Source organism: Mus caroli, unplaced genomic scaffold (genome assembly GCF_978045245.1).
Source record: "Mus caroli unplaced genomic scaffold, Mus_caroli_1 scaffold_12, whole genome shotgun sequence".
NCBI classification, from domain to species: domain Eukaryota; kingdom Metazoa; phylum Chordata; class Mammalia; order Rodentia; family Muridae; genus Mus; species Mus caroli.
In genome coordinates, this window is record NW_028227267.1 from 44,784,384 (window position 1) to 44,809,727 (window position 25,344).

Genomic DNA, 25,344 nt, shown 5'->3' on the forward strand with positions numbered 1-25,344 from the left:
GCTTCAGATCTGTGTTTACCCTTGAGCAATGATCTAAAAGCAACACAATCTCTTTGAAAATTGCTCAGATTTGTATGGTCTCCAATTTCTAATTCATATTTTGGGAAGGGATTCCCTTTGGGGGATTACATAACCATAACTTGTTTTTGACAGGGAAGAAAAAAACTAATGAAAGTCTTTCCGAAAGTTTTTATTCTGAAAAAAGTTAAACACCCAGAAAAGTTAAAAGGAGGAGACCAAGCTGGGGACGCAGGTCTCAAGCTGGGGACGCGGGTCTCAACTGGGGACGCGGGTCTCAAGCTGGGGACGCGGGTCTCAAGCTGGGGACGCGGGTCTCAAGCTGGGGACGCGGGTCTCAAGCTGGGGACGCGGGTCTCAAGCTGGGGACGCGGGTCTCAAGCTGGGGACGCAGGTCTCAAGCTGGGGATGCAGGTCCAGGCATGGTGCTTGCTCAGCTCGCCTGAGACCCCAAATTCAGTCCCAAGAACTAGAAACCATTACACTTATCTAATCTGTGTAACTATCTAAAAATATTTTTATTTATTATTGTGTTGGGTGGGCAGGATAGACACATATCAAAGCACAGGTGTGGATGTCAGAGGACATCTTTTTTTTTTTTTTTTTAAAGACTTATTTTATGTACATGAGTGCTCTGTCTTCATGTACACCAGAAGAGGGCATACAGATGGTTGTGAGCCACCATGTGTTGTTGGGGAATTAAACTCAGGACCTTTGGAAGAGCAGCCTGAGTTCTTAACTGCGGAGCCATCTCTCCAACCCCCCCGCCCTGTATAACTATTATTATCCATTATTAACAAGCCACAAGGAACAGAACCTGCCGCCCACCTACATTTAGCTATTAGCTAGGGTTAACAATCTTCATCTAACCATGTGTTGTTGTTGTTGTTTTGATGTTGATTTTTTGTTTGTTTCTTTTTTCATTTGTTTGTTTAAGGTGTGGTCTCTCGTCACAGCACTAGCAGTACTGGAATTCACTATGTACATCATGCAGGGTTCAAAATCACAGAGATCTGACTGCCTCTGCCTCTTGAGTATTGGTTTTGTACCTTCATGTAAAGGTGTGCGCCACCATGCCTCACTTCTAACCAGATTTCTGAACCACTGAAAAGAAGTTGTACATTGTCATGACATGTTACACCTAAACACTTCCTCAAGTTTCATATAAGAGGCGTATTGTCCTTCAAAGCTGCATTGTTACATCTAAGGCAATGCCCTGATTGCCAGCTCAAACCTAAATGTTAATAATCATCCCAAGAATGTGTATTACATATGTTTTAAAAATCATAATCTACTTAACATTTACATTAACACACTATAGGTGACTATGCTGTTGGTGAAGCGCTCATCTACTGGGCACTTACAATGTTCCAAAGTGCATGGCTATCCTGTTTGTCACAAGAAGATTGGGGAAGGTTTTGTTGTGATGTAAAATGCTAAAGTGGAGTGTCTATCTCTGAATACTTTGATAGATTTTAATGATCTGCCATTACAGTCACTAAACCTTGACTAGTTTTAGGAACTAACTGTGGGATCAATGGGATGGTATCCTTTTCCAGTCTTGGGGAGACACTGTGTGCAAGCATGATGAGAAAGTACCTGAGTTTTTGTGACAGCCTCACTGACTTCTCTAGACACTTGAGTAGGTACGTTTGACAAGTCTAATTAGCTAATTAATTAGCTTCCTAAAGCCACGTGGTGCAAGACAACAAACTCAGTTTATGTTCATCCTACCTGTACATTGTATACAGATGTATGCGAGTGTATATATGCATGTGCGAATGCATGCACAAGTGTGTGCATGTGTGTGCAGTGAGCATGACCCAGACTGCAAGTAAGTAGACTTTGTGATAACATTGGGTCAGATATCTTTCTCTACCACTCGCCACCTTATTTGTTTGGTTGGTTGTTTGTTCGTTTAAAAGAGTCTCTTATTGGGCTAGAGATAGATTGGGTATTTAACAATCTCAGGTGGCCCTGGGGCCCACCTGTCTGTGCCTCCCCGGTGCTGGGATTGCAGGCTCACCCTATCCCCAACTTCTATGTTGTTGTTACAGATCTGAGCTCATGTCCTTGTGCTAGCACAGCAAGAGCTTCACTGCCCTCCTCATCTCTCCAGTCCCAAACTTTGTTTCAACATTTTACATGGCTCTAAATAAACATCAAGGGGAAAAGAGTTCCCTATCTGTCTTGCTTGGCTAGAGCATGTATTAAATCTGGACACCAAACTAGCCAGGACCAGTACCAAACACTGGATTTAGTATCCAGACAATTTCTCTTGTCTTTTCTCGGGTCACGGAATTTTAAGAACCCAGAGTCACATAAAGATTGAGAAATAAACAGCGATCACACTTGAACCTCCCCATCTCTGGCAAGACACTGTGAGTGAGTGTTGCAGTGGGGCCAGAGATCCACAGTTTCACCAGATTTTGATACACGGGTTGGTAAATACTTGTTGATGGGAATGTAGTCCTTCCTGTCATTTACTGACCTAAAGTATTTTCTGATTTTGGAGAGTCAGTTTTCTGTGAATTATTAAAACAAAACAAAACACATTTGTACTTTAGAAGAGACAGACAATTGAGGAGAGTGATTCTTAAATCACAAATATGATTTAAGAATACTATAGGAGAGGGGCTGGTGAGATGGCTCAGTGGGTAAGAGCACCTGACTGCTCTTCCGAAGGTCCAGAGTTCAAATCCCAGCAACCACATGGTGGCTCACAACCATCCGTAACGAGATCTGGCGCCCTCTTCTGGAGTGTCTGAAGACAGCTACAGTGTATTTACATATAATAAATAAATAAATCTTAAAAAAAAAAAGAATACTATAGGAGAATCTCACACTATAGGATAACCTCAACTCAGAGTTCCCATGTTGAGCACTGATTATAGCAGTCCTGCACAGACATTCACAGGGCTGCCTTCCAGCTATTAGTGGAGCTCCTTAAATAGCCACCCAATGTTGCCATCATCCGCCAGTGTCTTAGTTACTTTTCTATTCCTGTGACAAAACACCATGACCTAATCAACTTATAAAGAAATCATTTAGTTTGGGGGCTCATGATTCCAGAGAGTGAGTCCATGATCATGGTCGGAGGTTTGGCAGAGGCAGGCAGTAGGCAGGCAGGCAGGCAGGCAGGCAGCAGGCAGCAGGCAGCAGGCAGCAGGCAGTAGGCAGCAGGCAGGCAGTAGGCAGCAGGCAGGCAGGCAGGCAGTAGGCAGGCAGGCAGGCAGCAGGCAGCAGGCAGTAGGCAGGCAGGCAGGCAGCAGGCAGCAGGCAGGCAGGGAGGCAGGCAGGCAGGCAGGCAGGCAGGCAGGCAGGCAGAAAGGCAGGCAGAAAGGCAGGCAGAAAGGCAGGAGGCAGGCAGGAGGCAGGCAGGAGGCAGGCAGCAGGCAGGCAGGCAGCAGGCGGGCAGACAAGCAGGCAGGTGGGCAGACAGCAGGGAGTGGGCAGGCAGCAGGCAGGTGGGCAGGCAGCAGGGAGTGGGCAGGCAGCAGGCAGGCAGTAGGCAGCAGGCAGGCAGGCAGCAGGCAGGCAGGCAGCAGGCAGGCAGACAGGCAGGCAGACAGGCAGGCAGCAGGCAGGAGGCAGGCAGACAGGCAGACAGGCAGACAGGCAGACAGGCAGACAGGCAGACAGGCAGACAGGCAGACAGGCAGACAGGCAGACAGGCAGGCAGCAGGCAGAGTGCTGGATCAGTAGCTCAGAGCTGACAAGTTGAAATAACGCCTGTGAGGCAGAAAGAAAGAGAGGGAGAGGGGGAGGGGCAGAGAGGGAGAGGGGGAAAGTGGGGGGGGAGGGGGAGAGAGGCAGAGAGAGAGGGGGAGGGGAAGAGGGGGAGAGGGAGAGGGAGAACCCTAACTGGGAATGGCATAGGCTTTGGAAACCCCAAAGCGCACCAAAAGTGACACACCTCCTCCAACAAAGCCACACCTCCTAATCCTTTCCAAACAGTTCCACTAACTGGGGATCAAGTATCCAAACATATGACCCTGTGGGGACCACTCATTCAAACCACCACAGCCAGTATTATTTCAGGTGAACAATGAAGTCATTCTCCATATTCTCACCTTTTATAATACATTGTGGTATCTTTTAGTTTTCTAAGGAGTTCAGCCTGAATTTGAAGAAATTCCTTCCAGCACCATCCCTTAAGCTAGCACACCCAAAAGAACAACCGTTGGTTCTTTCTTTGCGTTGCTGATTGTACAAAATAGCCAATACTTTTATAAAACAGATAGTCCAGCTTGGTGGTACCAGCCTTTGACAAACAAACAAAACCCCATCTTGATAGTACCGAATCTTTCTTCTTTTCTTTAACCACACACCCAGGAAGCAAAGAAGCCAGCTGGGCTTGGTGCTGCACACCTTTAATCCCAGCACTTGGGAGGCAGAGGCAGGTGGATCTCTGTGAGTTTGAGCCTAGCCTGGTCTACAGAGCAAGTTCCAGGAGGACTGTGTAGAGAAACCATGACTCAAAAAAAAAACCAACAAAAGAAAAGAGGCCAGTTCTCTTGGCTGTGGTAGCCCCGGGAAGGATGAGGTTGGATGGGGCTTTAGTGAGATCTGTGTTTGTTCCTGTCAGAATCCAGCCTCTGTTACCTGACTCCATTTTTCCTCTGCACAATGATATGCTCATCAAATAAAACATTAATTTGGTCTAAAATAATAGAAGAGTTGTAGAATGGTTACCCAGCAAATGTCAGGCCCTGGGATCAGTCCACCAAACCAAACCAAACACAACAAAACAACTAAACATTTCACTTTTGCTGAAGTTTTTGACCCAAACAACAAAGCATGTTTTCATTAACATGTTCCTATGACTTGGCTATTTAAGTTTGTTCTTCCACAGGTTTCAGCTTGATAGTGTTGGAGATGGTGACAAGCTTTAAGAAGCCAGGCCTCCTCATTAGAGACGGAGTGATGAACATAGGAGATAGAGATTGGTTAGGCAGCTTAGGGTATAAAAGACCCCAAAGAGAAGCAGCCAGTTTTCTTCTCAGCTAGCAGCCAGTGTGAGACCAAACCAGGAAAAATATACCTTGCAGGTTAAGAGCTCTGTTTGTAGCTAAAAATATGTTCCTGCTGACCCTATGTTTATTTGACCCATTTGCACTGGATGTGCCTGATCACATGTGGGTGAGAGGTATGTGGTCAGAAAACATGTCAGGATGCATGCTTGCCCCTGATCGGATCTGATGGGAAATACGGTAGTTCTGTGGTTTTGCCTTTCTAAGCTCCGGCAAACCCTGGTGTGACCAGAGCCCATCGTCCTGTATACTTTTTAATTCAAGTTTGCTTCAAATTTTGGCTTAGAATTTTGGTAGCATTCTAATTCTCTCCCAGTGGGATTAACAGAAAAAACATCCCTGGACCTCTTGGCAGAGGCCAGAGATGCCAAAACTGTTTCAGGCTCTGATCTCTAATCTGGTGCCTAAAGGACTTTAGAGTTGCCTCTTCAGAAAGGGTTGTCAGGGCAGTAATAAAGGCCCGTTAAAGCAAAAGCAAAAAATTCTTGGGCTGCTGGACAACTGGCTCAGCAATTAAGAGCACTGGCTGTTCTTCCAGAGGATGCAAGTTCAATTCCCAGCAAGCACATGGCAGCTGACAACTTTCTGTAACTCCATTTCCAGATGATCTGACATCCTCACATGGACATACTTACAGACAAAACACCAATGCACATAAAATAAATAAATAAATAATTTCAAGGGAAAAAAAAAAAGGACTTCAAAGCCAGGTAGTGGTGATAGATGCCTTTGATTCTAGCACTTGGGAGGCAGAGGCAGGTGCATCCCTGTGAATTTGAGGTTGAAGACAGCCTGGACTGGAGAGCTAGTTCCAGGACAGCCAAGGCTACACACCCTGTATCAAAAAACCAAAACCAAAACAAAAAGAAAGAAGGGGAAGAGAGGAAAAAAGAGAAACTGGAAGCTCACATTCTCACCCCACACACTCTGGGGGTTCACACTCTCTCCCCGCATACTGCCACACTTTGCTGCTTATCATTCCACCTTCAGCTATGGGACTGTGGGGACCTCCCTGCTGCAAGTGCTAAGGTAGAAAAAAGCCAAGCTTGTACTCTGTTCAGGTAGAAATCTACAACAGGCAAGGTACATGTCACTTAGTGTTGGAGGCTTCAAGCACTGCTTACCAGTAGCTTGTGATCTAAGCTCACAAACCCCAATGTTTATGGCTCTGGGGCCAGAGTGCCATGTGCCTATGGTTCCAAATGTTAAAAGCCAGAGACTAGCTACCTAGATATGAAGAAAGGCCAATTTGAAGCCAGGCTGGATCCCAGCACCACAGTGTACAGTCTGATGGCATTAAGTCGTTACTTTGATGTGTGACTGTCTCACATCTGCAGCTTGGGTTTCATGTCTTCCTGCATGCTGAAACAGAGGTCCAGACAGGATAAAGCTATGCAGAGAAAGAGTTCCCAGATCTATACAGAAGACATGTAAATCTCTGGCTAAGTAACAATCTTTGCAGCCCTAAAGTGGATCTCTGTGAGGCTGAGCGCAAAAGAGCTGACCAGCGCTCGAGTATATGATCCTCAGAGTACACAAAGGGTCTCAAGAGGTTCAGAGTCTGCACAACCTGAAGAGAGAACTCACGAGGCCATTGAGAGTCGTCAGTAGGGGAAGCTGAGCAACGCTAATCCAGCCCGGTTGCAGTAAGCTCAATTCCAGCCGTCTGCAACAGAGGTAAACATCAACTTTGTGGCCAAAACATGGTGGCGCAGCCTGTAATCATGACACTCAGAGGCTGAAGAGGGACGATCACAAGTGTCAGGAGAGTCTGGGCTGCACATGTTATTTATGTATAAATAAAATTTTATATATAAATTTAAATGTTGGGGCTGGAAAGATGGTTCAGTGGTTAAGAGCTCTGGCATTCTTCCAGAAGACCCAGGTTCAATTCCCAGCATCCACATGGCAGCTCACAACTCTTTGTAATTACAGTTCCAAGGGCTCTAACACCCTCACAAAGACAAAATTTAAATAAAATATTTTAAAATTAAATATATGCATATATGTATATAAATACGCATGTATATGTGTCTGTATGCATATACATACACTTTTTTTTTTTTTGAGACAGGGTTTCTCTGTGTAGCCCTGGCTGCCCTGGAACTCACTTTGTAGACCAGGCTTGGCCTCGAACCCAGAAATCCACCTGCCTCTGCCTCCCAAGTGCTGGGACTAAAGGCGTGCGCCACCACCGCCCAGCCACTTTTTTCTTATTTGAGACAGGCCCTCATGTAGCACAGGCTGGCCTCAAACTTGATATGTAGCTGAGGATGACCTTGAATTAGGAGCTCTCCTTTCTCCACCTTTCAAGCACTAGGATTGTAAGGGCGAGCCACCATACCTGACTCAAAATTATGCATCTTTAATACTTAATACTATGTAAGATACACTGCTCAACTCCATAGTTATATTCCTTTTTCACTTTGGCTCACTTTAAGTATTAATGCCACCAGTAGGAAATTACACTTGGTTCAAGGCAGTATGGGGCAGTCTGGGAAGATGTGACGAGACAGACAGACATATGGTATCTAAGCACAGGTAACCAGGCACATGGAAGAATGTAGGTTAAAACAAATGGATTATCTTTACACACACACACAAAAGGCAGAATGGGGCATGAATGATGTAAAAAAGTAGGTGGAAGCCGGGCATGGTGGCTCACACCTTTAATCCCAGCACTTGGGAGGCAGAGGCAGAGGCAGGCAGATTTCTGAGTTTGCCTGGTCTACAGAGTGAGTTCCAGGACAGCCAGGGCTACACAGAGAAACCCTGTCTCGAAAAAACTAAAAAAAAAAAAAAAGAAAGAAAGAAAGAAAGAAAGAAAAGTAGGTGGACCCAAAGTATATTTTATGCTTGAGTTGGGAAAGTGACATCAAAATGTGTTGTGATCTTTATTTAAAGTTTTAAATGGTGAGCTGTGGAGGTGACTCAGTGCTGCCCTTCCAGAGGACCCAATTCAATTCCCAGCACCCATATCAGCAGCTCACAACTACCCGTAACTCCAGCTCCAGGGGACCTGTCCTCCTCCTCTGCTCCCTGCAGACCCCCACCCCCTGCAGGCCACATACACCACACACACACACACACACACACACCACACACATACACCACACACACACACCACACACACACATACACCACACACACACACACATACACCACACACACACACACACATACACCACACACATACACCACACACACACACCACACACACACACACACACCACACACATACACCACACACACACACACACACACACACACACCACACACACACACACACACATACACCACACACACGCCCACAGATACGTATGCAAACATGTAAATAAAAAATACTTGTAAAAATGCCTGGAATGGTGGCACATGCCTTTAATCACAGCACTTGGGAGGCAGAGGCAGGCAGACTTCTGTAAGTTCGAGGTCAACCTGGTCTACAAAGTAAGTTCCAGGACAACTAGGGCTGTTATACAGAGAAACCCTATCTTGAGAAAACAAAACAAACAAACAAAAACTTTTAAAAATCTAAATGAAACATCTACTATTAAAGAATAGATTCTAGGTCAGAACCCCAGAAAGTCTTACCCAAGTGTTTGAAACCTTCTGGATGAGGCCATGTTAAAGAACATTTCCTGCTGTTTGTGGAGTGGCACAGACCTGAAATCTCAAGTGAGAAGCTGGAGCAGGAGGAATGCTGGGAGTTCAAGATTATGCCGGACTACATACTAAGTTTGAAGTCAGTCTGGTCTGCGTGAAACCCTGTCTCAAAAAATAAACACAACCCCCATAAACAAATAACCAGCCACAGACATTGTCTCTAGTCCTGTGTTATAAAAATTCCCTGTTAGTGTTTATCAGTGCCATTGATCTCGGCATTAGAGAGGAGGAGGCAAGAAGATGGGGCATTCAAGGCGATGGCAGCCATAGCAACTTTGAAGCTAGCCTGGGCTGGATGAGACACTGCTCCTCCCTACCCCGCTCATGTCCCCCCAGAAAGATAAAAAATAGGAGATTGCCATTCCTGATTGCTCTTAAAAGTTTCTGTACTATACCTTCCCTCCCTCCCTCCCACAAGGACATAGGAAGCTACCATCATCTGAACAGGACTTCCTCAAGCCTGTCCTGGAACACTGTCAGCTTTGTGTAAGAATTTATCAGAAACGTATATGTTTAGACTTCATCCCACTGAATCAGCAACTCTGGGATTGAGTACCGGGTCTGTGTTTTACTAATCTCTGAGGGAATTCGGGTGCCTACTCAGGGGTTGAAAATCTAACTGGAGTGTTCTTACTAGACATTAGCATCATAAGGCCACAATCTTTGTCAGAAGATTTTGCATGAAGAAGAAAATTTGCATGGAGAAGAGGAGGAGGAGGAGGAAGAAGAGTAAGAGAAAGAAGGAGGAAGAGGAAGAAGAGGAGGAAGAGGGGGAGAAAGAGGAAGATGAGGAGGAGGAAGATGAAGAGGAAATGGACTTGGGGGAGCAGATTGAAGACGTGGTTCAGGTTGGTTGTGCAGCACTTGCTAAGGATGGGCAAGGTCTTGGATTCAAATCTCAGCATCACATAAAACCAGGTGTGGTGACACATGTCTGTAATCCTACCGCTCTGGAGATGGAGCAAAAGGAGCATAAGTTCAAGGTCACTTTTGCCTATAAAATGAGTTTGAGGTCAGTCTGGAATTCATAAGACCCTGTCTCAAAAACAAAACAACAACAACAAAACAAAAACCAACCAACCAACCAACCACCCCAGAGCAACAACAGCGTCACAGGAATCTCTTCAGCCACGTGAAATGTTTGCGATGGGCAAAAGTGGCCTGTGTGTCGTAGCTGCGGATGCTCACGTCCGCTCTCCCTCTCTTAGACTTCGCCTCGCAGGCCAGGCTACTCAGGAAGATGTCCTTTCTTTGTGTTACTATTACAGCAAGAAAAATAAAAGGAAACAGAAGCCGGGAGGTGGTGGCGCACACCTTTAATCCCAGCACTTGGGAGGCAGAGGCAGGCGGATTTCTGAGTTTGAGGTCAGCCTGGTCTACAAAGTGAGTTCCAGGACAGTCAGGGCTACACAGAGAAACCCTGTCTCAAAAAAACCAAAAAAACAAAACAAAAAAAAGGAGACAGAGAAGACAATGGAAGAGTTGTCCACTTTATTTATTTACTTATTGACTTTTTGAGATAGGGCTTCATGTATCTTTGAGATAAGGCCTATGAATCCTTGGCTGGGCTTGATTTCATAGAGACATGACTGCCTCTGCCTTCTGAGTGCTCAGGTTAAAGACTTAGGATGCCGTGCCCAATATTTTCTTTAAAAAAGTGTTTAATAATTTGTATCTGGAGCAAGTGCGCTGGTTCAGCAGGTAAAGATAGCTGTCGCCACCCTAAGAATGTGAGCTCCAATCTGGAGGACCTGCATGGTAAATGGAGAGACCCAGTCCCCATGCTGTCTTCTGATCTCCACGTGTATGACACATGTATGCTTGTGCACACGCACACACAAAATACACACATTAAATGCAATGAAATAACTTGCATCTAGAATGGGCAGTTGATATTTGATATCTGCGTCTGTCTTGCAGTCTTCAAAAGTAGCTACACTTTTGAATCAGGAGAATGAGGGTAGTAGACGCTGGCAAGGATGTGGAGAAAGAGGAACACTCCTTCATTGTTGGTGGGATTGCAGGTACAATCACTCTGGAAATCAGTCTGGCGGTTCCTCAGAAAACTGGACATAGTACTACCGGAAGATCCAGCAATACCATTCCTGGGCATATACCCAGAAGATGCTCCAACTTGAAGAGCAACTTGGACACATGCTCCACTATGTTCATAGCAGCCTTATCTGTAATAGCCAGAAGCTGGAAAGAACCCAGATGTCCCTCAACAGAGGAATGGATACAGAAAATGTGGTACATTTACACAATGGAGTACAACGCAGCAATTAAAAACAATGAATTTATGAAATTCTTAGACAAATGGGTGGATCTGGAGGATATCATCCTGAGTGAGGTAACCCAAACACAGAAGAACACACATGATATGCACTCACTGATAAGTGGATATTAGCTCAGAAGCTCAGAATAACCAAGATACAATTTGCAAAACACATGAAACTCAAGAAGAAGGAAGACCAAAGTGTGGATACTTCGATCCTTCTTAGAAGGGGGAGCAAAATACCCATGGAAGGAGTTACAGAGACAAAGTGTGGAGTAGAGACTGAAGGAATGACCATCTAGAGACTGCCCCACCTAGGGATCCATCCCATAAACAACCACCAAACCCAGACACTATTGCAGATGCCAACAAGATTTTGCTGACAGGAGCCTGATATAGCTCTCTCCTGAGAGGCTCTGACAGTGCCTGGCAAATACAGAAGTGGGTGCTCACAGTCATCCATTAGATGGAGCACAGGGTCCCCAATGAAGGAGCTAGAGAAAGGACCCAAGGAGCTGAAGGGGTTTGTAGCCCCCTAGAAGGAACAACAATATGAACTAACCAGTACCTCCAGAGCTCCCTGGAACTAAGCCACCAATTAAAGAAAACACACAGAGGGACTCGTGGCTCTATCTGCATACGTAGCAGAGGATGGCCTAGTTGGTCATCAATGGGAGGAGAGGCCCTTGGTCTTGTGAAGGTTCTATGCCCCAGTATAAGGGAATGCCAGAGCCAGGAAGCAGGAGTGGGTGGGTTGAAGAGCAGGGCGAGATGGGAGAGGATAGGGGATTTTTGGAGACGAAAATAGGAAAGGGGATAACAATTGAAATGTAAATAAAGGAAATATCTAATAATAAAAAAAGAGGGTTCTGTGAAGTGGGCTTCTCTCACCACCTTTAACTGAGAGGCTGAGAGAGGAGTGTGCCAGTCATTCCAATTGCCGGAGTCTCTGTCAGTGCACAAGGAAACAGCAGGATAATTAAATTTTTTTTGCCATTTGCTACTGTGGTGATTTGAATATGATTGGCCCAGGGAGGAGCATTATGATGAGGTGTGGCCTTGTGGGAGGAAGTGCGTCACTGTGGTGGTGGGCTTTGAGACCCTTCTCCGAGCTGCCTAGAAGTCAGTCCTCTCCTGGTTGCAGTTAGATCAAGATGCAGAATTCTCAGCTCCTCCTCCAGCATCATGTCTACCTGGATGCTGCCATGCCATGATGATAGTGGACTGAAGCTCTGATACTATAAGCCAGTCCTAATTAAATGTTATTCCAATATAAGACTTGCCTGGGCCACGGTGTCTCTTCACAGCAATGTAAGCCCTAACGAAGACAACTACCTACTAACCCACCTTGCGACAGCACAGTGAGGGGAAATGGGGTCTCTGCCCTCAATAATTTTTTTAAAAGAAACATTTATTTTCATATTATGTGGAATAGGTGTTTTGTCTTTGTGTATGTCTGTGCACCACATACATGCTTGATGCCTAGAGAGGTCAGAGGAGGATGTCAGATCCAACTAGAGGTATGGATGGTTTGAGCCACTGTGGGTGCTGGGAATTGAATCCTGGTCCTCTGCTAGAGCAGCCAGTGTGTTTAACTGCTGAGCCATCTCCCCAACCCAGCCCTCTAGACTTTTACAGTGTAATTTACTGTGTGAAAGTAGCGCTTAGCCAGGTCCATTAGTCTGAATACAGTCAAGGACTGTACATTGAAACAGAGACCTGAGCATTTGGAGAACAGCGTCTGGACCTGCCAGGCACGTCTGCAGCTATCTTCTCAGCCTGGAACTTGGGAGCCAAACAACCCACATGGCTAAAAGGATGAGGTAAGTGTTCACATTGCTCATGCAAACATGAAGAAAGGACCTAGATGGGGAAAGCAGAGGTGATCGCTTAGCGAAACACACCTAAACACTGTGGCTGAAAGAGCGAGGCCATGCAAGAACACGAGGAAGGGAAGACTTTTGGTGGAGAGCCCAAGCTACCTCCATACGTTGAGTGCAGGAAACAAAACTGAGGAGGAGTCAGTATATTTGTACATTTCTGTTAAGAAAACAGTATCTGTACCTAACAGAAACGTTTTAGGAGAGAAGTGGGGAGAAATATTAGTGCGACCTGAAGAAAGGAGTCTGGTGACTGTTGGGCACAGTGTAGGATTTTAGCCTGGGAACACTGAGTGTTAGACCACTCACCCAGTAGGCATAGGGTGTGGGGTTATGTTTCAGCAACAAAGGGGAGAGGGGAAAGTGTAAGGGTCTAGGATTCGATGAAGAATGATAACCTGGATTCAAATAGTATGTAAACTCAGAGTAAATTGTACGAGAGGACAAAAAGCACAAACAGCACAGACAGACAGACAGACACAGAAGGACATTCCTGGGAAAATAAAAACAAACAGAAAGGCTGTCTCAGATGGTCTTCCTCCTTATGCGTGGGAGGCCCATAGACCCACAGCCAGTTCAGATGAGAACTAGCAAGCTCTCCAGCTCCTACTATAGGGTTGAGAGCATCCTCAGTTGCCCCTGGCCAGGTGACAAAATACTTGTCTGCTTTGTCCCTCTCAGCCTCCAGATTAAACCCAAAACAGAAACACAGAGATGGACAGAACAAAAGACAACCGGGTACCCAGTCTTACCGATCTGAAAAACACTCCACTGTTTGGGTCAGGGGGTCTCCAGAAGATCCCAGACAAGCCCCCAAATGTAAGGGTCCATGACTTACCAAAGAATGATATCCTAGTCTCTAATAGTATGTAAACGCAAAGAATATTTCATTCTGCAGAAGTCCAGCATGCTGGGGTCTCCCATTATCAAGATAGAGACCCCCAAGGGAGCTTGCAGGCCTGATTAGGCACATTAGGGAATTCTGGGGTAGTGATCTCTATGTTAATCTGTTGAGTCCACCTCTACAAACATGAACATTCCCTTACAGGGTGTGGGGGCTGGAAACTTTCCGGGAAGATCTAGGAACTGTTACTGAGGAAGAAGCTGAGGAAGTCTGGAGACTGCTGCTGACCCATGGTCCTTGCTTCAGGCCAGGTGGCTGGGACATTCCATTACCTGGATGTGAAGGCTGGAGCCTGGGAATTTTTCTATTTGTAATTGACTTGCCTGGACTTGCCCAGTTTTTAGGCCTAGTCTCTTTAACTGCCAAGGTGAAGTCTGTCATGGACTCAGCCTAGCCTTCTCAAAAGGAACTGGGGAGAGGATGAGGGAGGGAGGAAGGGGAGGGGGACCCGTTCTTACTGAATGCTCGTTTGTATCGGAGGGTTCTGGGGGGGGGTAGTTCGTAGTGCTTGTGCCTATTTGGATTTTTGTGCTGTTTGTCTGTTGCCCTCTGGGCACGTTGTGCCCTACCACTTTCCCACTATTTTCTGGAGTCTCGTAGAAGCTGGAGCTAGGCTGGAGATCAGAAAGCCTTAACAATCTACATGTCTGCCTTTCTCTTCCATCACCCTGCCCCCCCCCCAGTGTCTGCCTTTCTCTTCCATCACCCTGCCCCCCGCCCCCAGTGTTGGGGCTATAGGACCACATCTGGAGATCTGAAAGGACGGTTGCTGTGCCTGCAGCAACAAGCTCTTACTGGCCGAGCCATCACCTCAGGACCTATTTTTGGTTGTCTTGTTTGAGACTGGGTCCCGCTATGCAGTCGGGCTGGCCTGGAGCTGGTAGCCCTCCTCTGCCCTCAGCCTCTGAAGACTGCATCGCCACACCTAGCTTCCACCAGCGTACAGCTATTGACTTATATATTAAGTGATTACATGACCTACTTGAGAATAAAATAAAGTAAAATATCTAGGCTGAGGAGGGATTTAATGATCTTCATCCTTTCTTCTAAGAGGCATCATGATAAAGAGTCTTGGTTTGGGCCAGCTGGTGGTGGCTCACACCTTTAGTGCTAGCTTTAATCCCAGCACTTGGGAGGCAGAGGCAGGCAGATCTCTGAGTTTGAGGCCAGCCTGGTCTACAGAGTGAGTTCAAGGACAGCTAGGGCTACACAGAGAAACCCTATCTCAGAAAAACACAACTCAACAACAACAAAAGAGACTTGGTTTTGGAGGTTGCTTTTTGAGTTTTTAATTTTTTTTCCTTCAGACCTGAATTTGAAACCAAATCTGCTATTTATTTCTTTTGTGATCTTGACCAAGTTTCTTAAGTTTGAGAGCCTCAGTTTTGGGGTTAATACAATCAATATGACAAAAGCTACTTTGTGTAGATTGGGCACGACCTAAACCTGCCCTGTGCTTGCTAAATGAGAGCTCTTATTCTGTGGACCCCATGAGAGCTGCTACCCATTACTACCAAGTAAGAGCTGGCTGTTGATGAAAGGGAATCTGAGTTATGAATCAGGCCTAAAAGAGTCTCGGTTATATAGATCAGAATCTCTAATGCCTGTGAAGGAAAAGTCATCTTAGGGGAGTTTGGAGTCTTCGGGTACAAGGGGGCAGTTCTGAGAGACTATGCAATAGACTATGCAGTTGCTGACATCAACGCCACCCAGTCATTTTCCGTGGTTCTCCCATCTCAGGTCTGACTCCCCCCTTATCACCTTGATCCTTGCAAGAGCTCCTGAGTCACGCACATGAGTCTTTGTCTCAGACTAGGGAAAACCTAAGCTAAAACTGGAACCTGCTTACTCTCACTGAAAACAGTCTGCAGCTGATGCCACGGGCCTCTGCCCACGAGCTTCAGGCCTTACTCCTGCCAATCCTGTGTCCTCCCTCGGCTAGGAGCTTCACCACCCTCAGCTGCCATGTTCTTCTGTCCTGTGTGACTTGCTGTCTTTTCACTTTCTTTCTTAAATTTACACACACATTCAGACAGAGTATAGATACCGAAAGGCCTCAGGACTTTGCTCTAGAATGCTCTATGTAGATGAGGCCTCAAAATCGCAGCACTCCTGGTCCTCCCAAGGGCTGGGATGAGAGGCACATGTGTATCGGGATACACCTGCCTTCCTTTGTTTCTCACTAGAGTCATTTCGTCCTGGCTGACCTCAAACTCACTACTGCAGTCAACTGGCCTTGAACTCCTGATCTTCCTTTTTCCACCTTCTGGAAGGCTGGGGTTACAGGTGTGTGCTATCACGGTCAGCTTGCTTTATTTGTGTTTGTTTTTATTATTTAGCAAGTTCAATATTTTTGAGATGGTATTGTACAACGTAGCTCAGGCTTGTCCCATGCTTGCAATCTCCTGCTTCTGTGCCTGGAGCGCTGGGATTACAAGTGCCCCACCCCCAACAGTTTCACTTTCCTGATGGAGGCAGAGGCTTCCCTGAGGTTTCTGCCTTTCAGAATGTTGAAAAAGGAAGACCAAAGTCATTTTTGACTAAAGTGGTAGTGAGTTTGAGGTCAGCCAAGACTAAATGTCACCCTGTGACAAACAAATTTATGGTTAATCAAGGTCAAGGATATTAAACAGAACATTCTAAACATAAGCAACCTATAAACTTTAAATCACACCCTGACTGATACTATAATATACTATCGCTATATTATCTGCATGATAGTGTCTGCCAATGGCACCTGATTCTGCCCTGGAAGTGAATCAGCTAATCAGCTAGGCCCTGTGAGAGCCAGTTATGTTTTAAGTTTCTCTGTGCCTAAGAGATCCATGAAACAGAACTCTCTCTAGCTTGTAAGCCCCTTGCCCAAGGGCAAGTACTCCCTGAAATGTTGAAGGCTGATGTTTATAGGAGATAACTAGCAGACATTCTCACTCCCCTAAATGTGTTTATTTGACCCAACTACACCAGCTGTGATCACATGGAGATGGGGGGCGGGGTGTATGAGCAGGAAGTATGTCAGGAGGTACACTTGCCCCTGATTGGGTATGGGTGGAAGGGGTGGGTTACGCGGGCAGGAAGTGAGTCTGGATCTTCTCTTGCCCTGATTGGACCTGATGAGAAATATGGAATTCCGTGGGTTTGCTTTTTAAGCCTCTGCAAAACATGGCTCGTGGCCATTTCTTGGGGACGCTAGAACGGTCCTGGCCAGACCACATCCTCCTGGCAAGTATTTAATTAAAGCTTGCTTCAACTTTGGCTCAAATTTTCGGTAGTGATCTTATTCTAGACCTTCAGCTTCACCTTCATGGAGCCACAGGTGCTGTGCCTAACAAGGTTTTATTTTACTTAATAATGACACCAAGTATGGTCCTGTTGGCAATTCGGATATGTCAAAGAGAAGCCATAAAGTGCAGCCCTCTTCCCTTGGGATGACTTAGCAAGGGCACTTACCACCAAGCCTGACGACATTGTAATAGCAGGAGTATGTGTCAGGGCTGCTTACCGATGGCAGATAGGAAGCAGAGAGAAATGGCAGAGAACATGTCACAGCCTCCAAAGACTGTCCCCAGTCACCTTCCTCCAGATGGGCCCACCCTCCTGCAGTCTTACTACTTCCCCAGACAGCATAGCCAAGCATTTCATACAGGGGCTGGGGAGGAGGGTGCGACTTTCACAGTCAAGCCACGACATGGAGCAATGTGTGGAAGGTTCCGGAGCATTCAAACTCCTCTGTTGTTGTTTTTGTTGTTTTGTTATTTCGAGACAGGATTTCTCTGTGTAGCCTAGATGCCCTGGAACTCATTCTGTATACCAGGCTGGCCTCGAACTCACAGAGATCCACCTTCCTCTGCCTCCTGAGTACTGAGATTAAAGATATGTGCCACCACAGCCCAGCAAGCATTTGAACTCTTGTCCTGCTGACTCAGGGTGGACAGCCCTCCTATCGCCAGCCTAGAAACTAAGCTTTCTCTTATACAAAAGGTTTAACCCGGTTTGAGCTCCAGGTCCCACTTCCTAGGGTTGAATGGGCTGCAACTTCCAACCCTGTCATTCTCTAAGCACTGGGTCTTTCTGTAACCCAGCCCAATGGTATCATACCATGTCATGAGTTGTCTCACTAGAATACACTCAGGTGTGAGCCAAAGGGAGTTGGTAGGATAGCATCATCCCCAGGAAGTGAACTGGAGAAGCAACAAGGAGGACATGGCTGCTCCTAGGTCTGGTGGAGGAAAAGGTTTATTGTAGATAAGGCATAGTCAGGGGCAGAGACATCTAGGAGAGTCCAGAGTGAGCAGGACCCTGAGCTGGGCCACGTGAGGAGAGGGGAGAGGAGAGAGCCTAAGACCAGGAGAGTGAAAGGTAGACAAAAAAGGCCAGGCAACCAAATGGTTGGATTATATAGGGAAGAGCAGCTGGGGAAGGGCATCCCAGCCCCTGAGCTGGAGAAGTTTAGGATAGGGGACATGGTGTGCCAGCCACACCCTGTAACAGGTAAGGAAGGACTGAGGCATTCTGGGACAACATGGCCTCCAGGTCTGATTTGATATGTTAAGCAGGTAATTCAGTTAGCCTTTTGCCTGGGTTTGAAACCTAACACCCAGTAGCTTCAAAGGTTTTAGGAACTTCGTTTAAGAACCAAATTATGAGCCGGGCATGGTGGCGCACGCCTTTAATCCCAGCACTTGGGAGGCAGAGGCAGGCGGATTTCTGAGTTCAAGGCCAGCCTGGTCTACAAAGTGAGTTCCAGGACAGCCAGCGCTATACAGAGAAACCCTGTCTCGAAAAACCAAAAAAAAAAAAAAAAAAAAAAAAAAAGAACCAAATTATGGGGCTGCTCAGATGGCTCAGTGGGTAAGAGCACCCGACTGCTTTTCCAAAGGTCCAAAGTTCAAATCCCAGCAACCACATGGTGGCTCACAACCACCCCTAATGAGATCTGATGCCCTCTTCTGGTGCGTCTGAAGACAGCTACAGTCTACTTACATTAAATAAATAAATAAATAAATCTTAAAAACAAATGTGCTCCCATTGTCTATCTCTCAGAAAACTATGAGGCAAGGAGGAGTTTAGATGCCAAGAACTGAGGACAAAGACCCAACGATCTACACAGCAGTCTTTAATAGCTCAGCGTTCACACCCTCGGGTTTTAAAAAAAGCACAAGTTAAAAATATTTGGAAGGGGGCTGGGGAGATGGCTCAGCAGTTAAGAGCACTGACTGGCTCGACTGACTGGCTCTTCCAGAGGTCCTGAGTTCAATTCCCAGCAACCACATGGTGGCTCACAACCATCTGTAATGGGATCTGGTGCCCTCTTCTGGTATGACTGAAGACAGCTACAGTGTACTCACATAAAATAAATCTTTAAACAAACAAACATGAATTAAAGTTCCTAAAATGGGCCTGGCAAGGTAGCTTAACAAGTGAAGACACTTGTCCCAGACAATCCCCATGACCTATGTGACTGAAGAGATCATTAGCTTCTGGAAGTTACGCCCAGTAAACAAACAGGCAAACAAATATTAAGTTCCTGAAAAAAAATATTTGGAAAAAGTGTGTCTGAGATCCAGTGAGCTCTCAGCAGGTAAAGGCATTTATGATTCAAGCCTGGAAACCTGCGTTTGATCCCCAGAACCCACGTAATGGTGAATGGAGAAACTGACTTTGTCCTCTGACCTTGCATGAACCTCACACTTACCAACCCCACAGATACAATAGTAATAACAATTTAGAAGGTTCTGAAACTGTGTTTGTATTACATATATACTTTCTCCTTATCATTATTCTATATATGGTTTTATATAACGAATAATCCCATATTTTTATTATATTAGGTTTCATCAGTATTTTTTAAGTGATTTAAAGTATACTAGTGAGCCGGGTGGTGGTGGCGCACGCCTTTAATCCCAGCACTTGGAAGGCAGAGGCAGGCGGATTTCTGAGTTCGAGGTCAGCTTGGTCTACAAAGTGAGTTCCAGGACAGTCAGGGCTATACAGAGAAACCCTGTCTCGAAAAATACCAAATAAATAAATAAATAAAATAAAATATACTAGTGAAATAAGTTATGCAAATACAACTCTACAAATACAAGGGGGTTGGTTATCCATGGATTTGGCATTTTTTAAAAATACATTGATTGATTCTGTGTGTGTCTCTCTCTCTCTCTGTGTTTATGTGGTAGTTACAGAGACAACCCGTGGTACTCGGCTCTCTCCTTCCACCATGTGGGTCCCAGTGACTGAACTCAGGTGGTTAGGCTTGGCTGCAGGCACCTTTACCTACTGAGCCATGTCACTGGCTGTGGTTTTGGCATCTTAGGTGTGCCCCTTGGATACCAAAGGTTTTTGAGACAGGGCCTCATGATGTAGCCTAGGCTGGTGTCACACTTCTGGTCCTTCTGCCTCAGCCTCCCTCGTGCAGGGGTTGCATCTGTTCTGGCCTGTGGTATGCTCCTGCATTTCTTACTACAACAGTTTACATCGAAAGGTGCTAATCTTCCAGGTTTGGTCTCTACTGTCAATGTCACTATGTTGACTATGGTGGCACATACCTACACCCCAAACTTGGGAGGCGGGCAGTAAGATCTTTAGTATGAGATTGTCATGGGAATCTGAGACCAACCTGGTTTATGTAGTCTTATTACTGAAAAAAAAAAAAGTCCCATCTGACTCCAATGCCAAAATGCCTGTGTGTGTGTGAATGTCTATGTGTGTGAGAGTGTATGTATATAGGAGTGTGTATATGTGAGTGTATGTGTATTTGTGTGTATGTGTTTGCTTAGTTAGTTGGTTAGCTGATAGTTATAGCATTGGTGTTGGTTCAGTACTTGTTACTACTGCCCTACTAGAGTTCTGAGGTGCCACGTGGCATCGTACTGCAGAAGAAAAGGAGCATGCTGGTCTATGCCTTTGTAGCTGGCCTATCCCATCCTTTTAAAGTTACCAGGACTCAGTGACAGGGCTCGATCTAGAGGCTTTGTAATCTGAATCACTGTCTACAGGCCTCACCTAGATAAGCCGTAGCTGCAGTAGGTGTAAGCCCTCTGGACTCCATTAACTGCAGAAGGTCAGGGAGACCAATCACACTCAGCCCATGGTTCCTGTCACAGGTGAAGGTGGGATCTGTTTGAGTTCCTATTGCGTTTGTTCTTCTCCTCCTCTTTTCTATTCCTGACTGAGAACTTGGCTCAGCTCTTTTTATCTTCTTGGGGATCGAGCCTAGGCCATGTGCTCCATCGCTGAATCACAACTCCTGCCCTTATTTCTATTCATTTTTGCTCCACAGTCTTGCTAAGTTTCCTAGCACAGGAGTACAGTGCCAACAGAGACCAGAAGAAGGCACTGGATCCACCGGAGTTGGAGTTGTAGGCATTTGTGAGCCATCCTGTTGAGTATACTGGGTCTTCTGGAATTACAGTAAATGTTCTTAACCACTAGGTCACCTCTTCAGTCCTGCATGTGTGGGTGTTATGCCTGCATGTGTATATGTGCACCATGGCCATGCCTAGTCCCCACAGAAGCCAGAAGAGAGAGTTGGACCTTCAGGGACTGAGTTACAGATAGCTGTGATCTGCCATCTGGGTGCTGGGAACTGAACATGAGAACAGAGGAAGAAGTATAAAGTAGTGATATGTGTGGGCTAGAGTGATGGCTCAGCAGTTAAGATCACTGGCTGCTTTGCTAGGGGATCCAGGTTTAATTTCCAGTACCTGCATCGGGGCTCACAACTGTCTATAATTCTAGTCCCAGGGAATCTGACAGCTTCTGGCCTGCTTGGGTACTAGGCACGCATGTGGGTACACAGATGTGATGAAAGTAACACCAAACACACACAAACACACACACACACACACACACACACACACACACACAGAGAGCGAGAGAGAGAGGAGAGAGAGAGATGAAGATTCACTTCAAGGTAAGCAAGTGTAAGCTGAAGTACTTTCCGGCTGCATGAGAACTCATTAGGAACACCCTTAGGCAGCTCAATTTCTTGTTTAGCATTCTCTCTCTTTTGTGACAGGTTTTCACATACCCCAGGTTGGCCTGAAACTCACTATGTAGTCAAGACTGGTTTCAAATGTCTGGTCCTGTGCTTCTAACTGATATCTCTAAAGCCCACGTTGGACATCACATTTGGTGACATAGTACCTTTGGAAAGTTCTCATAGCATCCGGTGCTTTTGGTTTTTCCTCCAATGCTGAGATCAAACCAGGGCCTGATATGTGTTAAGACAAGCCACTGCCACCGACAGAGATCTGCCTGCTTCCGCCTCTGGAGTGCTGGGACTGAAAGCACGTGCCACCACACCTGGCTACGAAACAGGATTTTAATGTTACGAATGTCATGAAGTTCAACCTGCCTGTATCACTCTCACATCCATCACTCTCCATCCCCATCCCCCCACTATGTTGGGAATAGAGCCCAGGCCCTCACACACTAAGCTATACACACCCTGTCTGCCAAAGCTCTTTTAACACAACTCCTCAACAAATGGTGTGTTTTCCTTCAGACACCAAGGTTTGGTTGTATAGCTAATGGTAGCAACCATGTCGGTGACAAGAGTTCTTCCTCACTAAGTGACCAGCCTGTCACCATTTCCCTTAAGCACTGAGTAGTTCTAAAACAGTGATCTTTCCATGACACTCCCTGGGCATCTGGGAGTGACTCCACAATATAATCTCATAAGAGCTGAGCAAGCTCTTTGGGCTCAGCCCAGGCTGATCTCATTTTCTGTCTCAGATCTCACCAGTGATCTAGAGCTCTTGAGATTCTTAGTCATGTTAGCCAAAACATGATGGAAGTTACCAAGATGTTTGTGGGATACAGCTGATTTCTATGACAACAGAAATTAAATCATGACAGAACATTTTTAAAAGCAGAAGAATCATAAATAAGTGGTTAAGAAAAACTTTCCATTCAAAGCATCCAGTGACTTGCAAGAACACCTCAAGAACTTTTGAAACAGCTGTTTAAACTCCTTGTAGGTATGTTTTATAACCCACTGTTAATAAATATAAATGTGTATGCATGTATGTATGCATATATGCACTATTATATGTATTTTGGGTTTTTTTTTTTTTGAGATAGGGTTTCTCTGTGTAGCCCTGACTATTCTAGAACTTACTTTGTAGACCAGGCTAGCCTCAAACCTACTGCCTCTGCCCCAGAAGTGCTGGGATTAAAGGTGTTGTGCCACTAAAGCCCAGCATAGGTATGTATTCTTAACACAAAGTTTTATCTGAATCAGTATGAGGACTCAGTACGTACTATGTGAGCATGAGTGTTGAGGGACATAATAAAAAGAACGGCAAGTTCCCAGCTACACCCAGCTACTCTCTGCCGGCAGTCCTGCCATCTTTAGGCTAGCCTCTGTGCGGTGGTCTTCTCAACTCCCATTCACCTGCCTCTGAGCTGCTTGTACTTTCTCCGCCATCCACCCCCCATAGTTGGCAGTCCCAAATTCCAGTAACTCAGAAAAATCAAAACTCTAGAAGCTTATAATTAATCAGTCAGATTTGTATATCAATAAATTCTCAATTCTCAAGATGCCCACAATAATTTCAGAGCCAATTGATAATGATACAAGCTGCTCACCTAAATTAGACAAGTTACCCCAATTATTCTATCCCTATATGATATTTTAGCTAGCTGTGGCTATTTAAAGCCACGCGGAATCTGAATCGTCCCGTTCATCCTCCATCTGTAGGGAGTGCAGGCAGCTATACTGGAGCTGGGAAGACCTTGATCAGTTGCTGCATCAGGGCTAGCCGTGGAGGTGGTGAGGCCGAGACTGCCGGGGTAGAGAGTAGCAGGACATAGTGCGGAATGGTACCGATTTTTTAATATTTCCCACAGCAGATGAGAACCCAAGTCTGGCTCCCTAGCACCCACTTAAATGCACATGACAGTGTCCATCTGTAACCCAGAGCTGGGCAGCATAAACAGGTGGATTCCCGAGCTCACTGGCTGGTTGGTCTAGCCGAATCATTGAGTTCCAGGTTCAGTGAGACGTGGTGTAAAAAATAAGGTGGGAGCCACTGAGTAAGACACCTGATGATGTCACCCCATGACCTCCATACATGTATAAACATGATGCATACTCGTGTGTGTGTGTATGTGTGAATGTATGTATGTATATACATGTATGTATGTATGTATGTATGTATGTATATCTCCAAATCTCTGCTTCGTCACTTGTCAGATGGCACTAAATGACACTTAAGAAAGACACTGGAGGTAGGAGCCTTCCCAGTACTGAGATTACGGAACAAGCACTGTATTTGCTGTATACTGTAAGATGCTTACAGGGCCTTGGCCTCTACCCCACTCTTCACTGCCTGGAGAACGTAGCCACTTCTTGCCCAGAGTAAGCTGAAATGATCCCGGTGTCCTAGGAAGCAAAGCTCAAGAGAGCTCAAGGGTGAGTGGTTCCAGCTCAGTTTCTAGAAGACAGAAGCCCAGCCTTGTCTCAGACGTTTGAGAATCAGGGGATGTAATCACCAGCCCTGTTAATGGACTGCATGCAAGAGAGGGAGGGGGACGAAGGGACTGACAGGGTAGGAGCCTTAGGGCTCGGAGAATGAAAGGAACCCACACCGGTCATCGCGGTACGCTGCTTATATTCCTATGGCTTTATTTTCAGATAAGGCGTGAGAGCCTTTCGCTCACTGCACGCGGTGGTACTCGCGTGCAGTGAGCGAAAGGCACGTCTGGAAGGTAAACTGATGACGCAAGCTTTGCCCCTGGTCCTTGCCCCACGCCCCAGCGTCACCCAAAGTGCCCCTGAGCTCCGCCTCGCCCCCGCCCCGCCCCGCCCCGCCCCGCCCCCGGAGCCCAGGAGTGGTGTGCGTGGCCGTGCCTCCGCGTGCGCAGCGGTGCGTGAGGGCGGGGCAGGGCGGAGGCGTTGGTCCGGCCACGTTTGGCCTGGCGGTTCCGGCTGCGGCGCGTGGGGGCGCACGGGGGGCGGGGCTGGAGCTGCAGCCGGATCCGGATGCGGCGCCGCTGTGACCCGCAGGGAGACTGACGCGCCGGGACAGGAGCGTGGTCCGCTCCGGTGCGGTGAGGCGGCCTGGGGCTGGGATGCGAGGGCTGGCGGGCTTAGGACCGCAGAGGCTGGGACGCCCCTGCCCGGGAACCGGGCGGCTAAGCTTGATGCCCGGCGGTCCGGCCAGGCAGGGTCTTGGAGGGCCTAGGAGTGTCCGTGGCGTGGGAATGGGGGACGGTCCTCGCCTTTTCTGCCGCCGTCCCTATGAAAGGGCGCGAACCCTCGGTTCCCTTTTACGGGTGTAGCGGTCAGAGCCGCTGAAGACAAGCACCGGCTCTGAAGAGCCCCAGCTGCGCAGACTGTATGAAACCTGGGGTGGGGGAACCTAGAACTTGAACCTCTAGAAACACCTACTGTGTGGTTTCTATTGTGTGTTAGAGCTAATGTTTATGTAAGGCAAGCATAAAATTTGTTCCTGTAAAAAAATAAATGGGGGTTTGTTTGGGATTAGTTAATCCAAGAGTAGGTCTCAGGAAATGGATTCATCAAGGTAGGAATTGTATGGTTCAAACAGATTCCATGATGCA

The 25,344-nt window shown here is 46.5% G+C and overlaps 1 protein-coding gene across 4 annotated transcripts in view; it reads left to right on the forward strand.

The window, feature by feature from the left end:
• Positions 1 to 25,344, forward strand: part of Gnpnat1 (glucosamine-phosphate N-acetyltransferase 1) — a 59,198-nt gene that overhangs the window by 22,148 nt on the left and 11,706 nt on the right. Inside the window, exon 1 of one of the 4 annotated variants that reach the window (XM_021181929.3) lies at positions 24,728 to 24,826. The exons of 1 other annotated variant lie outside the window; for it this stretch is intronic. The gene's annotated coding sequence lies outside the window, so the exon portion shown is untranslated. Of the gene's footprint in view, positions 1 to 24,727; positions 24,832 to 25,344 lie in introns of those variants that run through there. 2 more of the 4 variants (XM_085828607.1, XM_021181928.3) reach the window with 2 other exon arrangements.